Source organism: Egretta garzetta, unplaced genomic scaffold (assembly GCF_000687185.1).
Source record: "Egretta garzetta isolate BGI_Z169 unplaced genomic scaffold, ASM68718v1 scaffold393, whole genome shotgun sequence".
NCBI classification, from domain to species: domain Eukaryota; kingdom Metazoa; phylum Chordata; class Aves; order Pelecaniformes; family Ardeidae; genus Egretta; species Egretta garzetta.
The window spans coordinates 1-16,306 of NW_009259238.1; positions in this window are offsets into that span (position 1 = coordinate 1).

Consider the following 16,306-nt stretch of genomic DNA (forward strand, 5'->3'; position numbering starts at 1 on the left):
ATATGAAAGGGGAAATTGGTATTGATGGACAAATGTAACTAGCCTGACTCCAGGGTATACATACATATCCTCAACCGGCGACTACTGCCTCGGATCTGTCGGATCTGAAGCTTTCAATCAAGTATTCCCCATGTGGAACAATGATTCCGTGAAAGCCCTGCCCCCAGGATATTTTTTGATATGTGGAGACTGAGCATGAGCAAGTATTCAAAAAAATGCAATAGGAGGCCCATGTTATTTTGGTAAGCTATCACTTGCCCCTACTCATGCTAGCTTGCTAAACATGTCCATCTGGAATATCACAAGAAGACCTAGAACTAAACAATTCCTACAACAATTGGGACCAGACTGCAAGGATCAGGTAACAATCTGGGACACGCCAACCAGAGTAATCGTGTCTTTTCTGGCCCCCAGAGTGATGGCCGCCCAAAACGCCCAAACTGTTCAGAAATTGGCCTGCTGGACAGCAAAATGGTTGAATATCACTTCTGAAATTCTGACCCAACTTATGGCCAACATAGATAGTGTAAGGCATGCAGCTCTACAGGACAGAACTGCCATAGACTTTTTGCTGTTAGCACAGGGTCATGGATGTGAAGATTTTGAAGGGATGTGTTGCTTTAACCTGTCTGATCACTCTAAGTCCATACATAGTAAGTTACAACAACTACAAGAGAATATGAGAAAGCTACAGGTCGACAAGAATCCGTGGGACATGTTTTGGGATAATTTGGGATGGGGATTACTGAAATGGCTGCGTGATTTATTAATGCATGCTTTAGTATTAATTTTAGCTGTTTTGTTTATATTGGCTTTAATTCCTATAATACTGCGCTGTGTAACTGATATGATAAAGAAGGCTATACATGGAGTTTGGATAGCATAAAACAAAGAAGGGGGAATTGTGGATACATTCCTAGTAGAACGAGGACATCAAGTTCTGATAAGGTTGGAATGCTATTAAAGGGGAAATGCTTAGCCAGTATACGGAACTTAGTTGCTAGAGTAGAGAAACAGTAACCGCAAGTAGGATAAGATGATGACGATGAAATAACCAATGAGTGAGCTGGAGGCTTATACGCTTGTTGGATAGACGGTAGTATGTACAAATTAGAAAAGTATACGTGATCGTGTGTACACGGGACTTGGAAGAATATAAAAGCTGTATGCAAAGGTATAATAAATGGCTTCTGGAGATCATACTGGTCGGTGTCAGGAGTCCAGTCTTCCGCAAGGTTCCATTTCTCTGGTTAACCCTCCTGGTTAACATCAGTAGTACTTTGCACATGTCCATCAGAATACTGTATTTTAAAGAGAATGTTGCTTCATAAAAACAAAATTAATATTGACATGGCAGCAAATTTTGTAGCTTGCTTATGTAAGTTCTAATATTCAGCGAAAGCCTTAATGATGCTATTAAAATAGATTATTCCTATGTCTATGGAGAAGGAAGGTTTTGCAAAACTGAAGACCCCTGGAGAGCAGAATTGCCTGCACCCTCAGAACTCCGTGACTGCAGCCATCCTCTGCTTGCGAGGATTCTGCCTCTTGATCAGCAAATAGCATCAGATGAGTTTTGGCAGGAGCTTTAAATTTTGTCTTCCTGAATGGTACTTCCATGAATTTTTACCAACAGTTTGTGTATGTATTTCCTCTGTGTTAATTTGTCACAAATTATGCATTATAAATTATATACTTAATTTTAAATCCACCAAGGGATAGGTCTGGAAAAACCCGAGAAATATTATGGATCAATTACATGGCAAGTTCGCTAAATAACCTACATTTATCTTTACTAATGAATGTTAATGACCGATGGCATACCAATCACTGTAATGGTGCAGCTTTCATATTCCAGAGCAGGTTAAGCAGTAGCTTAGCTGCTGTTACGTACCTATGCAGAAAGCTGGCAGAAAAAGCTTTCCTACCAGGGATAGCACACATTTGGCACACTGCATATTGACACATACCTCAGTGTTGTAAAGGGATAGACTTACATGGCCACAGGCTTAAAAAAAAAAAAGTCAGCTCAGGATCACTATTTAATCCCTGGTTGAAGGTCCTACAACTTGTTATTACACTGAGGCTAGGATGTCTAAAGTAAAAAGCAAAGCTCAGAACAAGACGTGGTAGAAAGTCTAAGACAGAAATAATCAAACTGTAAATAAAATACCACTTTCTGAAGTGAAGAGATATATTCCTAATCCTTTCTGATTGTTAATTATAAGTAGTAGTAATATCATCACTATTTGAAGACCATACATCATGTCTGTGTGTCTTTTCTAGAAGATATGCTCTAATTATAATCTCAGGTTAACAAGAAGTCAGGCTAAAGAAAAATCATCATATTTTTTCTGGTTTAAAATACATTAATCTAGATAAGTGAATGATTAGACTTGCAACCAGGAAACCATCTCTAGATTTAGAATTTGGATGGCTAAAAGGATCCAAAGGAAAAATTTCAGAGGAGTTCCTTATGTTGGAATTATTTCAATTTCATCAGTTTGCAAGGGAAGTTAGATTAGGCCTTCAGTACTTACAAGATGAACAAGGATGCTAAATACATATCATAGATTTATTGCAGCAGTATTTGATTTTTTTTCAACCTTTTCCACACCCACCCCATAGTCTTCTTTGACTGACATACACATTTAAGTTTCCAAACATCTATTGCCAAAGCTATCGGGAAGAAATTTTATTCTATTTTTTCTACATATTTTTATCTTTTTGGACATAACAGGTTTTTGGGGTCTCTTTCACTTTATAATTCAGCAGTATTAACCTGGTAATGCACACAAGCAAATAGACATATACTTTGTCTAGTAATTTTCCCAGCAAAAAGGAATTAAGTGGGCTTTGGCTCTGGATGCATGAGCTCCTGATGTACCCACTGCACTGAAGACTTAACATGCTAAGTGTAACTTCTCTCCATAACTTATCTCTGAGCCAATTGTGGAGCAAGGATAAAGTAAATTATTACATAAAAATTAATTTAGACTTGATACTAATGAAAATACCTCACCACCTGGCATCATTAAGGTTCTCATTACAATTTTCTGATTAAACCAAGTCTGTAAATCTTTAACCCCCCAAAAAGCAGGGATTTGCAGTAGTGATGCATCTGTTTTGGTAAAGATATTTATGTATCCCAAGCTCCTGCTAGATTGCAGCTAGATAAGGTATTCTGGGTCATGCACTGTCCTGGTAGCTCACTGTGTTCTTGGAAAGGATGATGCATTTCCCACAGGGGATAGTAGTTATAAGCAATTCCTGTGCTGATACGGATGCTTTTGCAGGAGGCAACACATACCAAATACCTAAAGACTTGCAAATTCTGCCATCTATTTATACTCCTACTCATACTTTCAAACATATTTATACCTCAGGTTGGCGGAGAATTAGGCAAATCCTGCACGTAAATAGGAGAACATGAGGGCTAGGAATGATGTACATGGGTAGATTTAGCCTTAGATCTTCAGCCTGATTACATCAGTAATACACTACACACCATTACTCTGTGCAGTTTTCTTTGTGAGAGTGTACTGTTAGGACCATAATGAGTCTTAATGTTCTGGATAAATAATAAAATATTTAAAGCATCAGTTTAAACTATAGATGGGAAATCTGGAGGAAGCCTTGTTTCAGAGGTACAGTTAGCTATGTTTTCTAGAGCAAGAGGAAACATTTCCCATGTTGGATGTGTCCTTGTCCTGTCAGTTCTGTGGCACTTTCCTAAAGTTCCTTCTGTGTTCCTAAAGTCCTTTCTGTGGACTTTCCTAAAGTTTTGGGTAGCTCTTATGCTGATTAGCAGTCACTTGTTAAATGCAGTGGGCAAGCTGTCACTGATCAGTTTCCCAGCAAGAATTCCCTCTAGGAGATGTCAGATATCCTTCATCTGGCTTAGGGCACAATCCTTTAAGAAGCTACAGTCCCTTTTATAGACTCATAGAATTGTTGTGTTTGGAATGACCTTCAAGATCATCAAATCCAATTGTTAACCTAGCACTGCCAAGTCCACCGCTAGCCCATGTCCCTAAGCACCACATCTACCTGTCTTTTAAATACCTCCAGGGATGAGGACTCAACTACTTCCCTGGGCAGCCTGTTCTTGACCACCCTTTCAGTGAAGAAATGTTTCCTAATATCCAATCTAAACCTCCCCTAGTACAACCTGAGGCCATTTCTTCTCGTCACTTGTTACTTAGGAGAAGAGACCGACACACTCCCCACCCCCCTCTGGCTACACCCTCCTTTCAGGCAGTTGTAGAGAACAGTAAGGTCTCCCCTCAGTCTTCTTGTCTCCCAGCTAAACAACCCCAGTTCCCTCAGCTGCTCCCCATCAGCCTTGTGCTCCATACCCCTCACCAGCTTTGTTGCCCTCCCCTGGACATGCTCCAGCCCCTCAATGTCCTTCTTGTAGTGAGAGGCTCAACACTGAACACTGTATTTGAGGTGCGGCCTCATCAGTGCCCAGGACAGGGGCATGATCACTGCCCTGCTCCTGCCTACCACACTATTCCTGATACAAGCCAGGATGCTGTTGGGCTTCTCAGCAACCTGGTCACACTGCTGGCTCATATTCAGGTGGCTGTAGACCAATACCCCCAGGTGGTTTTCCACTGAGCATCTTTCCAGCCACTCTTCCCCAAGCCTGTAGTGTTGCTCTTTACTTTATCTTTACTTGTAGACCAGGTAATGCACCACAGCAGGAGAGTTAAGAGTTATATGGTTCATGGACCACACAGCTCTGATCTCTGCTTGGTCTACTGTCTGTATGGAATGTTTTATTCCTCTGCTTTTCTAATCAACTCACCCTTTTCATGCACATAGCAGCCAATATATTTGCTAAACTTCTCCCCCTGTATATTTTTAGGTCCCATGTTTTAGTGAGAGCTCACTCTCCATGCTCTACCTCTTTGTGTTCTATTGCCTGAAGCATCTGGCACCATCCTGGCACATGCACCAGCATCCACCACCATCACACAGACAGGACACTTCTGTTCTCCAACTGATAATCACTTGTATGAACAGTTTGTTGCTTTTCACCCAAAATATCACATTCATTATAGAGCAGTATCTCTGCTTTACTGGTTTCCTCTAAAATAAGTGCCCTCAACCCCATTCTCACTTTCTATAGTTTAGCTAGCTATTGCTCTATCTGGTGCTTTACAACATACTATAGCAGAAGCTTTTTGCCTTGCAGCTTTGCAAAAGCTGGTGGAAGAAGTTAGTGATTCTGTGATTTTCACTAATGATTTTGATAGCCAGCTCTGAAGCATTTTTTCTGTTTGGGGACTTGTGCTTTGTCCGACTCTCTTGTCAAGTTCTTGGATTTCTACTGTCAATTGCTGCTTTGTTGTTGTTCCTTCTGCTGTTATTAAAGAGCTCTTTCCCCTGTGTGCCTTAGACCTCTTCACTGAGTAATTTTGATTTTTCTACCACATTTATAGTCCCCAGTCTGCTTACACCAACTGGGTCCCTTTGCCTGGCAGGTGCTAATTACCTTGCAAGGGGCTAATTCTGGACTAGTTGTGTTGCTGCATGGCTTTTCTCATTTCTCCAATCACAGTAAGATCCCAGAAAGGACTTGCTTAGTCAAAGTTGTAGGATTTTTCCATTCAGTCTAACTGGTGAAACTGAAGAAAATAGTGCTTTTTTTGGCTCCCTTTAAAGCGCGTATTCCGTATGCATCATGTGAGTGCATGGCTCCTGGAACAGAATTGCATTATTTAAACTCATCTTCCATACCATTAAAGCAGCAAGTGCCTCAAAACCAGATATTGTCAGAAACAAGTTTGTCTTCTGACTAGATTTGTTAGTATCTGTAGCTCACAGGTGCAGGGTACTTAATCTTCTGCTATTTACATCCTCTTTCCTTCCATTGTTCCAAGGCTTTAACTACCATCTTGCTACTTTTACTATCTCCTGCTCAAGGTATTTTTGTTAGTTTGCTTTGTTTCTGCTGGCTGTTATTCAGGAATCACCAAAGGACATTAACAGAGGTTTCCATGTTAAAAACCTGAACTCCAGCTGCTGGGCTGGGATGAGGTGAACAAGGTGCTTTGCATAAGGACTTGCCATTTCTCTCTTGCTTTTCCAGGTGGTTCTTCAGAGCAACCAGGATTCTTACCCTGAGGATTGACTGACTTATCTCATTACCAATAGAAAGATAAAGGGTTAGATGAGTCCCTACAAAACAATCCTTATGTGGACATCATACATCAGAGAACTCTACTCCAGCAAGAGATAATTTGGTCCTTTGTTAGTCCTATTTCTTTCTGATTAATACCGACTTGAGGTTGCTAATTGCCTCAGAAAATATATAGACTGCAGTGATAGAGTGCCTGGCTTTTTTGACTGCATCCAACTGCAAGAATATGTTTGTATTATGTGATGGTTGAGTGAAGTTTTATAGATATCGTTACTGTGCCAGTCAATAACGAAATGAGCAGAAAGGCTTACTGCAAATGTGTGTTTGAGGAGAGTCAACTCATTAATTATCTACAAGCTCTCTAGAAATGTCTTGTTGACTGTGGTTGTTGAAGCATCCATGCAAATATAAGGAATTGCACAGCACTGAGCTGATACCCCACCCCACCCTCCCTTCAGGCAGTGCAGCCCTGTTGCAAATTCTCATTCTCGTTGGTACTCAGCATTGAGCAAACGGGACGTGCTGCCCCTTGCTGCTCTCTCTGTGAACAGAACAGCAGTTTACAGTAATGTGTTTCTGATGCAGATGACAAATGATAACTGGGTAAAGAAAACATCCATACAAAAGAAAATTCATCTTGGTTTAACAGTCTGTATGCAAAATGTTTGCTGATATTGTTAGCCTAATACAGTCAATAGTGAAGACCACACTATCAAGCATCGCGTGTGGCTTTATCTCACTGAAATATAAAATACTAGGTAAGAAAGCAAATACATGGGATTTATTCTGCTTCAGAGTGATAAAACTTGGATGGGGCAATCTTAAGGCCCATAAACCAAGCGTACTGGCTTTGAAACTACAAAGTTGTCCGTGTACCAGGCTTACAAGGGCCTAAATCATGCACTCACAAGAAATTAAGGTGTATTTTTTAAACCTCCATTATGAAATTGGCTTTCAGCACTTTGTCATTTCCCTTTTCTGATTTTAAATATGTACTTGTTAGAATATTAAAGATGTCTGTTTATATTGGGCTAAGCATATTAGCTTGAAATACTCTTGGACTTGCTGGGCAAATCATCATAGCTCACTTGATACCACTTCCATGAATGACATTATGATGGTTTAGGGCTCTCCCTAAGACCATTTTCTCCATATAACTGTTTCCTCATTTTATGATAATAGTTCAATATTCTTTAAGTCTGATTTTTCCTTAACAAGTGTATTTATTAAAGCATAAGGTCTTTATGATTACCATTATTGGCAAGGGGAAAGGATTTGTTCTAATTAAGCCAGTATAAAACTAATTATCCCGTGCATTTATATAAAATTTTAATTTCATATTCATCTGTGTTTAGTTCCTTTTATAGAGTTTGTAGCCCTCTTACATGTTCTAAATGGATAATTTTGCTTCTAATGACATGCTTATATTCAGACCTTCTCAGGTCTTTTGGACTTACAGATAGGGAGCCCAGTACAAAACAAACAGATGAACCTCCAATTTTCAGGCTATTGAAAATTTGAACTTAAAGTAATAGTTTGTTACCTCTGATTTCTTACAGTCTGTAAAAGGTCTGCATTAAATAATTAACTTTGTCCATCCTGCTAACAGAACAAAGACTGTACTATTTTCCTTGGAAAGTTTATTTGAAATTTACTATTTTTTAAAACTTCTCCAGGATTTAGTCTCATAGAACTTGTTTATTTCAGATCTCAGTTCTCATTCTTTTGCTGTTTTGGATATACAGAACTTCAAAAATTTTCTGTTCTTTCTTTCATTGTTATCTGAGAGGTGTAGTTCTTGTATAGCTAAGTAACTTTTTTAAATCCATCGTTTAGGAAGGCAAAATGATTTCATATAATCAGTTTTGTGATGTGAATTACTGTAGGTGGATGTAAACAGTTTTAACAGCTTCTGCGGTTTGTCTCCTATGGCCTTATGTAGCACAGAACTATGCACATTAAGCTTTTTACTACCTTTTTAATAAGGATCTGACTAATGTGGCTCAAAGCCTTGCACCTACAAGTTTGTTTTGAAAGAAGTGATGAGGACCAGCTAAATCCTGAAACTTCTATTGAAGTTGATTGATAAGAAATTTGGAGTGGCTCAGAATACCTGGATGGGCTTTGGGTTTGTGTTGCAAATGCAGATTTGATCTTCATTTGTGTTGAAAGACTGAAACAACCTTATCTTCTGTCATCTTAAAATAAGCTGTAGCTTTGTATCAGGAAATTTGATTAACAATTTAAAACCCATGAGATGGACAAAAGATTACTTGCAAAATGAAGTTTGGTGGTATATTCGCCAGCACATTTGAAATGAAACAAGATCTCAGGATTTTACTCAAATACTTCAGTAAGTCCACAAATGAGAGTATCGTTCTGATTTTTCCAACCTGCAGAGGCTGTGCGAGTTCTGAGGTAAGAGGAACTCGCAGAGCTTTAATCCAGACAACATTGCTGTCCCAAGAATCAAACCAGACCTTGTCTTCTTTCCACATTCTTGCACATTCTTAAAGTATAAAAGGTTGTGCATATAAGCAGCTTCAGTGGAGTTGGAGTGTAGCTCTTCAAGTGATTTTTTTCCAAGGACATTCATGCCACGGTCCAAACACCACAATTAGATCTCAGTGTGCTGCCAGATCCATTGCTAAAGGCAGCAAGGCTTGATGCCCACTGGAGTTTTTAATTTGTAAGATCTGGGCTGTCCTAAAAGACAGACCATAACAAGAATTCTGAGATCAGAAACTGATGGCTAGGGCTTATATCCAAGCTACCATGAGCTTTTCAAAGATGTTTGGGCTCATTGTCTTTCCATCCATCCCATGGAAGTTGCTACATGTCTATCAACAGCCATCTTCACCAGCTCCAGCATGGCTTTTTAAACATGTTGTGTTAAACTAGAAGAAATTGAGTTGTAGATAGTTAACACATGAAATTCACTCAGGGGTCTGAGGACATTCATAGCTGGCTATCACAGCATTGACCATAGGTTCAGTTTTGGCATCTCGGCAAGGTTGATGGGAACATCACTGGCCTTGTCCTTCTGCCAGCGTTAAACTTCTGTAGCAAATGTCCCCTGAGAAACGCTTCCTAATATCAAAAGACACTTGGGCACATAGCATACTTGTCTAGATACTAGTACTTCTTTCAAAAAATATGGATATAATCTCTTTCCAAGTGATTGGCAAAGGGTGCATTTTTGTCTCACCAGTAAATCACACAAAGTAGGTTAGCAGCAGTTTTGTATCACAGAAGTTTAATGAAAAGGAAAATGGATAGTGTTCAGAAAATAGCACCACATCTTTTTGCTCTGAAAGTGCTTCTGTTTATACTGTCATTATATTGGTCTTTAAACAGACTAAGAAAAAACCCAATATTAAAACTAGTTTATGTAGTAGAAAGCTAACCAATGAATGAGAAAGAGTTGTTATGAGTATTTATGTAATGTGTAATGAAGACCGCATCAAGAAAGGACTTTGGAGATTTAGACTGGGGAGGGGAGAGACGGGCCTTTCATTAATAATTTACTAATTTGAAAAGATAGAGACTGAAAGGTAGGTACAGAAAAGCAGACTCATCTGAGGCCATGCAGTGAGTCGGTGGCTAAATTTGGAATACAGCCCACCGTTCCTCTGCCTGTAGGTGTCTGGTACTCTGTAAAGGAACTCCATAGGCAGAAACATCTCATGATCTCTCCAATCAGAGCTGCCACCAACGTAATTGCACTGTAAGGAGCTGCTGATGAAAAATTACAATCTGCAGAGAAGGGAGTACCAAAACTTTGAGTAATTTTATTTTCTATAAATATTGAAAGGTGCAGTTGTTTATATGGAACCTTTTCAGTCTGAAAAGCTGCAAGACAATAGAAACAAATGTTCTTCAATCTCTGTTTTTTTGGCATGAACCTTTAGATGCCAAAGTGTGGAGAGGAGAGACTGAGAGATGCAGACCTCTAAATCACCCTGTCATATAGTTCTATCTGATTCCTGTGAGTCCAGTTCTGTAATATTTTTGAGTATTTTCTGAAACCTAGCTGTGCTCAAATCCCTACAAATCAGCTTCCAAACAATGATTTTTTTTAAAAAAAAATTATAATTATTTGGCTACATTCAAAGTTTTACCATTCTAGATAGTTCATTCTTTAGCTTAGGTCTACATCTTTTCTTGTGTATATGACCAGTATATTACCATATCCTTAAAATCTGTGTATTAGTGTATTTCAGGCTTTATTTAAACATGCTACTAATAGCAGCAGTTCTGTAATTACAGTCTTGCTTTGAGTGACCTGACAGAAGCAGGTAGACATCTCAGGTAAGAACAAACTAAATTTTGTGCTCTTTACAGCTAGGGAGAGGTGGCCATGCTTTGCTGAAAGCCCTCCTTCATATGCTCTCTCCAGGTGGTAAGCAATGTAGTCTTTGAAAGAACAAAGTTGGAATTTTGTTAATGAATTTCAAGTCCTGTCTGATTGCTAGCCGTACTGATTTTATTTGCCCACAGCGAAGACTAGGTTACCTTTAAATACTGAAAATGAAAGATGATTTCTTGTTGGAAAAGCTGTTCAAGATCCCTAATCTTGGAATTTAACCTTATTTAACTCCTTCTGTTATCCCAGTTTCTGATGGATCTATTCTGAACATTCCTTTCCTTTACTCATTTCCAGAAAAAAGCCCAAGTAAAGCAAAAGGACCGTTCTTCCTTGGTTCATTGTTACAATCTCTCACCCTTCACTTTAAAAGCATGTGTAACAAACTGCAGGACACTGTTTCTTTCAGGCTGAGCTGAATCACTTTAATTTGTTGGTAGGGCTGTGAGGGTCTACAGGGGCGTAATGAAGCTCAGGTAGGAACTGGAGAGTGTCATATATGTATTAATTAATGTATGCAAAATCCTGAGAGTGGCAAATTAATGAAGTAGGGAGACCTTTATGGCACAGAGGGAGATGCTAAATAGTCTTCCTATTAGGTTTTTTGTTTCTAAAGTATTTGCATGTTCATTAAATGACATAGACTGTGGCAGGTTAGAGAAGATAAATGGGTGGGAAACCACTGACAGATATTAAAAGCAGAACAAGATGAATAGGACATGCTAGCAAGATTTGAGTGCACTTTATTTTACTATCACTTTCATAGCTGTCTCCTACATCCTGTTGCCTCCTGGTATGCCATAAAATAGGAGAGGGCTGTGACTGACTGAAACAGAGGAGACCTGGGATACGCTCTGTCCCTTAACCTTACCCCAAGTCTGAATGTCATTTTCACAATGACATGCTATGATTTCTTCTTTACCCTTTTTCTTTTTCTGCCTGAAGGCTGCTCTGCAATCTCCACCCCTTAACCGGAATCTGATCACAACTGTGTTGAGCTCCCAAAGCTCAGGTGATTACTTTTAGAGATTGCTTCTCTATGCTGCCATAGCTGTCCATTAATTCTTTTTCTTTCATTTTGGTCCTATCATCATGTTCAACAGCTCATCAGTGTTTTTCCTTTCATTTGCCTATATCTTCTCTTTAAAAGTTAGAGCTAAAAGCTTTGATAAATCCCTGATTACTCTTGCAAAGATTACCCGTAGCACAATTAGCTCTTTGAGCCACCCTTTTTACTTAGAAAAGCAGAAGCTAGTCTCTTTATATTGCTGCTGTTTCTTTTCTATTTTTTTTAGCAAGTTAATTCTGGGCCTGTCAGTCTTGATGCTAATTACAGTCCCTTTCTGGCAAAATATTCATGGCAGTTTCTTTCTTCTAGTCAGGATCTGGTTGCCACAGAGGAAGAGTGTGTGTGCTTTTGTGCCTTAAATTTCCTCCAGGCAGATACTCTCTATTGCTCATATAAGACAGTACACGTAAAGTATGTATAAATTAGTGATGTGTAAACACAAGATAAATCCACAGCTGACTTCAGCACCCACATATGTAAAATGACTTTTGGAATTCATGGGTACTTTCAAAGGTGAAACCATTTCTTGTCTGAATTTAGATAGAAAGCTTTCACCCTAACTGAACTGAAGGGTGTGCAGACATGTGTGTGGACTGTCATGCCAAAAAGGTACAGTGAAGAGGGTTATCCAAATAAGCCACTGTTGAGTGACAATCCTCAAGGTGCACAAGAAACCCATTTGTCTAAGTGTCAATGGTGCAAGGTTTAAGATTAAAAATCACAAATTTAAAATTAGTCTAGCATAGCCTCCCCTTTGCAGAAGACATTTGATTGAGAGACATAGTTGACATACTTATGGCAAAAGAAAATTTTCTGCATGATCGTTAATTAATATGAAGCAAAACTCTATTAATCTCCACAGACACACGGAGACCTGTATTAACTCTACCTTTTCTTTTAAGTACAATAGAACTTGCTCTTACCCCTGAATTAGAGCCTTGTCTCTGGGTTAAACTTACTTTGATTTTGTGGTTGTTGAAGTCAAAAAAGTAAATTTGGTGCATGAGAGAATAGATCACTGCCATTATGTGAGCCATATGTTCAAGAAAAGATGTTGCAAAAGAAGCAGTGAATCTTTGGTGATTGAATAAAAAGTGTAACCATGTGCATCTAGCCATCTCAAATATGTTCATGAAGTCTCTTTCAGTAGTTAGCTCCCATAAGTTCATTACATTAAGTACTCTTTCGACTGAAGCTATTAGAGAAGTGCAGTGCTTTGAAGGTACACCCTTTTTTTTTATTATTGCAGTGTAGCACATCAGGTGTGCTTACACACTGAAGTTTAAAAGCATTCCATTGGGGGTGAAGGTGTTTATTGCTGTTGGAGAAGAGGTGAAATATCTGTTGTTTACGAAAAGTCACTGCAATGGATTATCACAAAAATATGCAATAAATTGTCTTTGATGTATAAAAACTGAATTGTACTTCGAAATTATTGGTTAGGTCATGCCCAGAACACACAAAGAGAGACTTGTGATAGTGGTATCCCAAAATAGAGTAGGAAGCACTCTATAAGCAGTGCTGTGAAATCAAATCTTTGAAAAACACTACTTGAAAATCCTCAATTACCCTCCCAGCTGTTCATTACCTCTTCGGTATGCGCCTTCTGCAGTGATCAACATGTACGTTTTCAATATGAAGGTGGATAAGGAATTGGTTGGATGGTCGCATCCAGAGGGTAGTGTCCAGATGGAGACCGGTGATGAGTGGTGTCCCTCAGGGGTCTGTACTGGGACAAATGCTGTTTAATGTTTTCATCAATGACTTAGAAAGTGAGATCGAGTGCACCCTCAGCAAGTTTGCGGATGACACCAAGCTGAGTGGTGCGGTTGATACGCCAGAAGGATGGGATGTCATCCAGAAAGACCTGGACAGGCTGGAGAGCTGGGCCTGTGTGAACCTCATGAGGTTCAACAAGGTCAAGTGCAAGGTCCTACACCTGGGCTGGGGTAACCCCCAGTATCAATACGGGCTGGGGGAAGAAAGGATTGAGAGCAACCCTGCTGAGGGGGACTTGGGGGTACTGATGGACGAAAAGCTGGACATGAGCCAGCAAGGTGCTCTGGCAGCCCAGAAGGTCAACCCTGCATTGGGCTGCATCAAAAGAAGCGTGGCCAGCAGGTCGAGGGAGGTGATTCTGCTCTGCTCTGGTGAGACCTCACCTGGAGCCCTGCATCCAGCTCTGGAGCCCTCAGCACAAGAAGGACATGGACCTGTTGGAGTGGGTCCAGAGGAGGGCTACTAAAATGATCCGAGGGCTGGAGCCCCTCTCTTATGAGGCCAGGCTGAGGGAGTTGGGCTTGTTCAGCCTGGAGAAGAGAAGGCTGCGGGGAGACCTGATTACGGCCTTTCAATACCTAAAGGGGACCTATAAGAAAGATGGGGAAAATCTTTTTAGTAGGGCCAGCTGTGACAGGACAAGGGGTAATGGTTTTAAACTGAAGCAGGGTAGGTTTAGACTGGATGTAAAGAAGAAATTCTTTACAATGAGAGTGGTGAAACACTGGAATGGGTTGCCCAAAGAGGTAGTGGAGGCCCCATCCCTAGGAACATTCAAGACCAGGTTGGACAGGGCTCTGAGCAGCCTGATCTAGTTAGCGGTGTCCCTGCTCACTGCAGGGGGGCTAGACTAGATGACCGCTAGGGGTCCCTTCCAACCCAAAACATTCTGTGATAACCTGCAGGTGAGGGCTATACTGGTGGCAGTGTTGTGGTATCACTTCTGCCCTCTTGCTGCTGGGTTAGAGCAGATCTGTTGCATCCTCAGCATGGACGATGCTGAAAGTATTGTTCCAACTTGGCCACCCAGTTGTTCTGGCAGCCTTTGAGGCACTGGATAGGAAATATTGTATTGCTCAAGTTGATCTGTTTGATTTGTAACTGAAAAACTTCAGGCCTTAGTACTTGTCAGTTTTAATAATTTCTGCTTTATAGCATCTGATTCCATGACAGCATGGATTTTAATTCATGCAAAGACAGCTGAGAAGCAGGGTAGCTAGCCTTGAGTGATTTCTGACTGTACTTGGCTAATGAGCTGGTATTATACTTCTGTTTGGATAACTGGATAATGAGCCAAAGACCATAGGAAAACCTATTGGATCCTACTTCAACTTTAAAAAAGATACTTAGCAGTCTAGTTGAGTTTCTCTGCACCTTGGATATGTGTGCTCATTTCTACTTGACAATTACTCCTTCAGGAAGATTTGTGTCTCTGTGTGCCAATTTGTTTTATGTAAACCCTTTCATGCATACTTCAACCCAGAACACTTGAGAGAACTACACAATATAGTTGAAAAGCAATAATAATTGTGCTTTTTTTTCTGTTATTTTTGTGCATATACAAGAAAGAGGTGGCAACTTATATCTGTGAATTAAAAAAAAGAAAAAGGGGAAAACAAGTGAGTTGAGATTCTAGAGACATTCCTTGGAGTTCAGCCTTACTAATAGAAGAAAACTTTTTTCCAGCTGCAGGGGTTGCTTAGAATAGAGGGCAATGGTAAATGAGCAGGCTGGGTGCTGCCCCTGGGATAGAGGGAGAAGAAATTTCAAGGATGGAGGAGCAAATTCCAGAAATGGCTTGTAAGAAGTGTACTTGTAAGCGTTTTCCTCTGTTAGCAGTGCCTTTTCTGGCTGCAGAAAGCTGGCTTCTGGAGCTTTCATAAAATCCCAGTCACACTTCTAGGAACCTGGAAAAGTGAAAATTTAGTGGTGTAATTCTAATTTATATCTTACTGTTCTATTTTAAGGTAAACTTCTTTCCTTTAAGCAAACTGACTTAGCCTCAGTTGTTACTTGCTTTTTTATAAATCACTTTGAACTCTACTGGTGCAAAACATTGCATAAGAGCTAGGTATTATCGTTATTCATGAAAGAAAAAATCTGTATGCAGGACTCAGACACAATATATTACACAGTAGTGATATGGTTTAGAGGTAACCCTATTAGTTTATTTCTGAATCACCAGTTATTCTCCTTCCTGCCTCCTGCTTAATGATGGAGAAAATGAGGCATTTAAGGATTAAAGCCAAAGGAGCCAAACCTCTCTTAGCGCAAACTCCATGGAGTTGGATTTATGGTAACAATAGCCGAATATTCACTTTCTATACTAGCTATCCTTCAGTCATAGCTGTATTCTTTAGAAAGATGATGCTGAAGTTTCAGAAGATGGATGCAGAGTTAAAGACCTTCTGCTTAGGGTCTGCATCTGCAATGCTTTGCAAAAAATTAAATATAAAGGATGGAGGGAATGCAGAGAAACATCTGAAACCAGGTAGTTCTTCATTCAAAGACAGGTAAGACATACATAGGAATAAAAAAAAATCAACTCGGTATCACTAGATGCATTGGAGAGTATTCCATTTCTATAGCAGAGAAAGCCAGGACTATGAACTGTTAAAAAAGATCTTTAGCATTATATCATCATGGATCAGTATGGATTCTAGAGGGAACTACAAAATGCAACCACGAATGCTGCTATGTTCTCTTCTGTACAGCCCTACCCAACTGAACACTAAGTTCAGGACAATGAGAACAGGAATTACCCTTCATCTTCTTCCCCTGACAGGTGCACATTGTCTACAGCTTCAGCTACATTAAGAATGACCTTAAAACTACAGACCATATACTGTTCTCATTGTCCTGAACTTAGTGTTCAGTTGGGTAGGGCTGTACAGAAGAGAACACAGCAGCATTCGTGGTTGCATTTTGTAGTTAACTGATT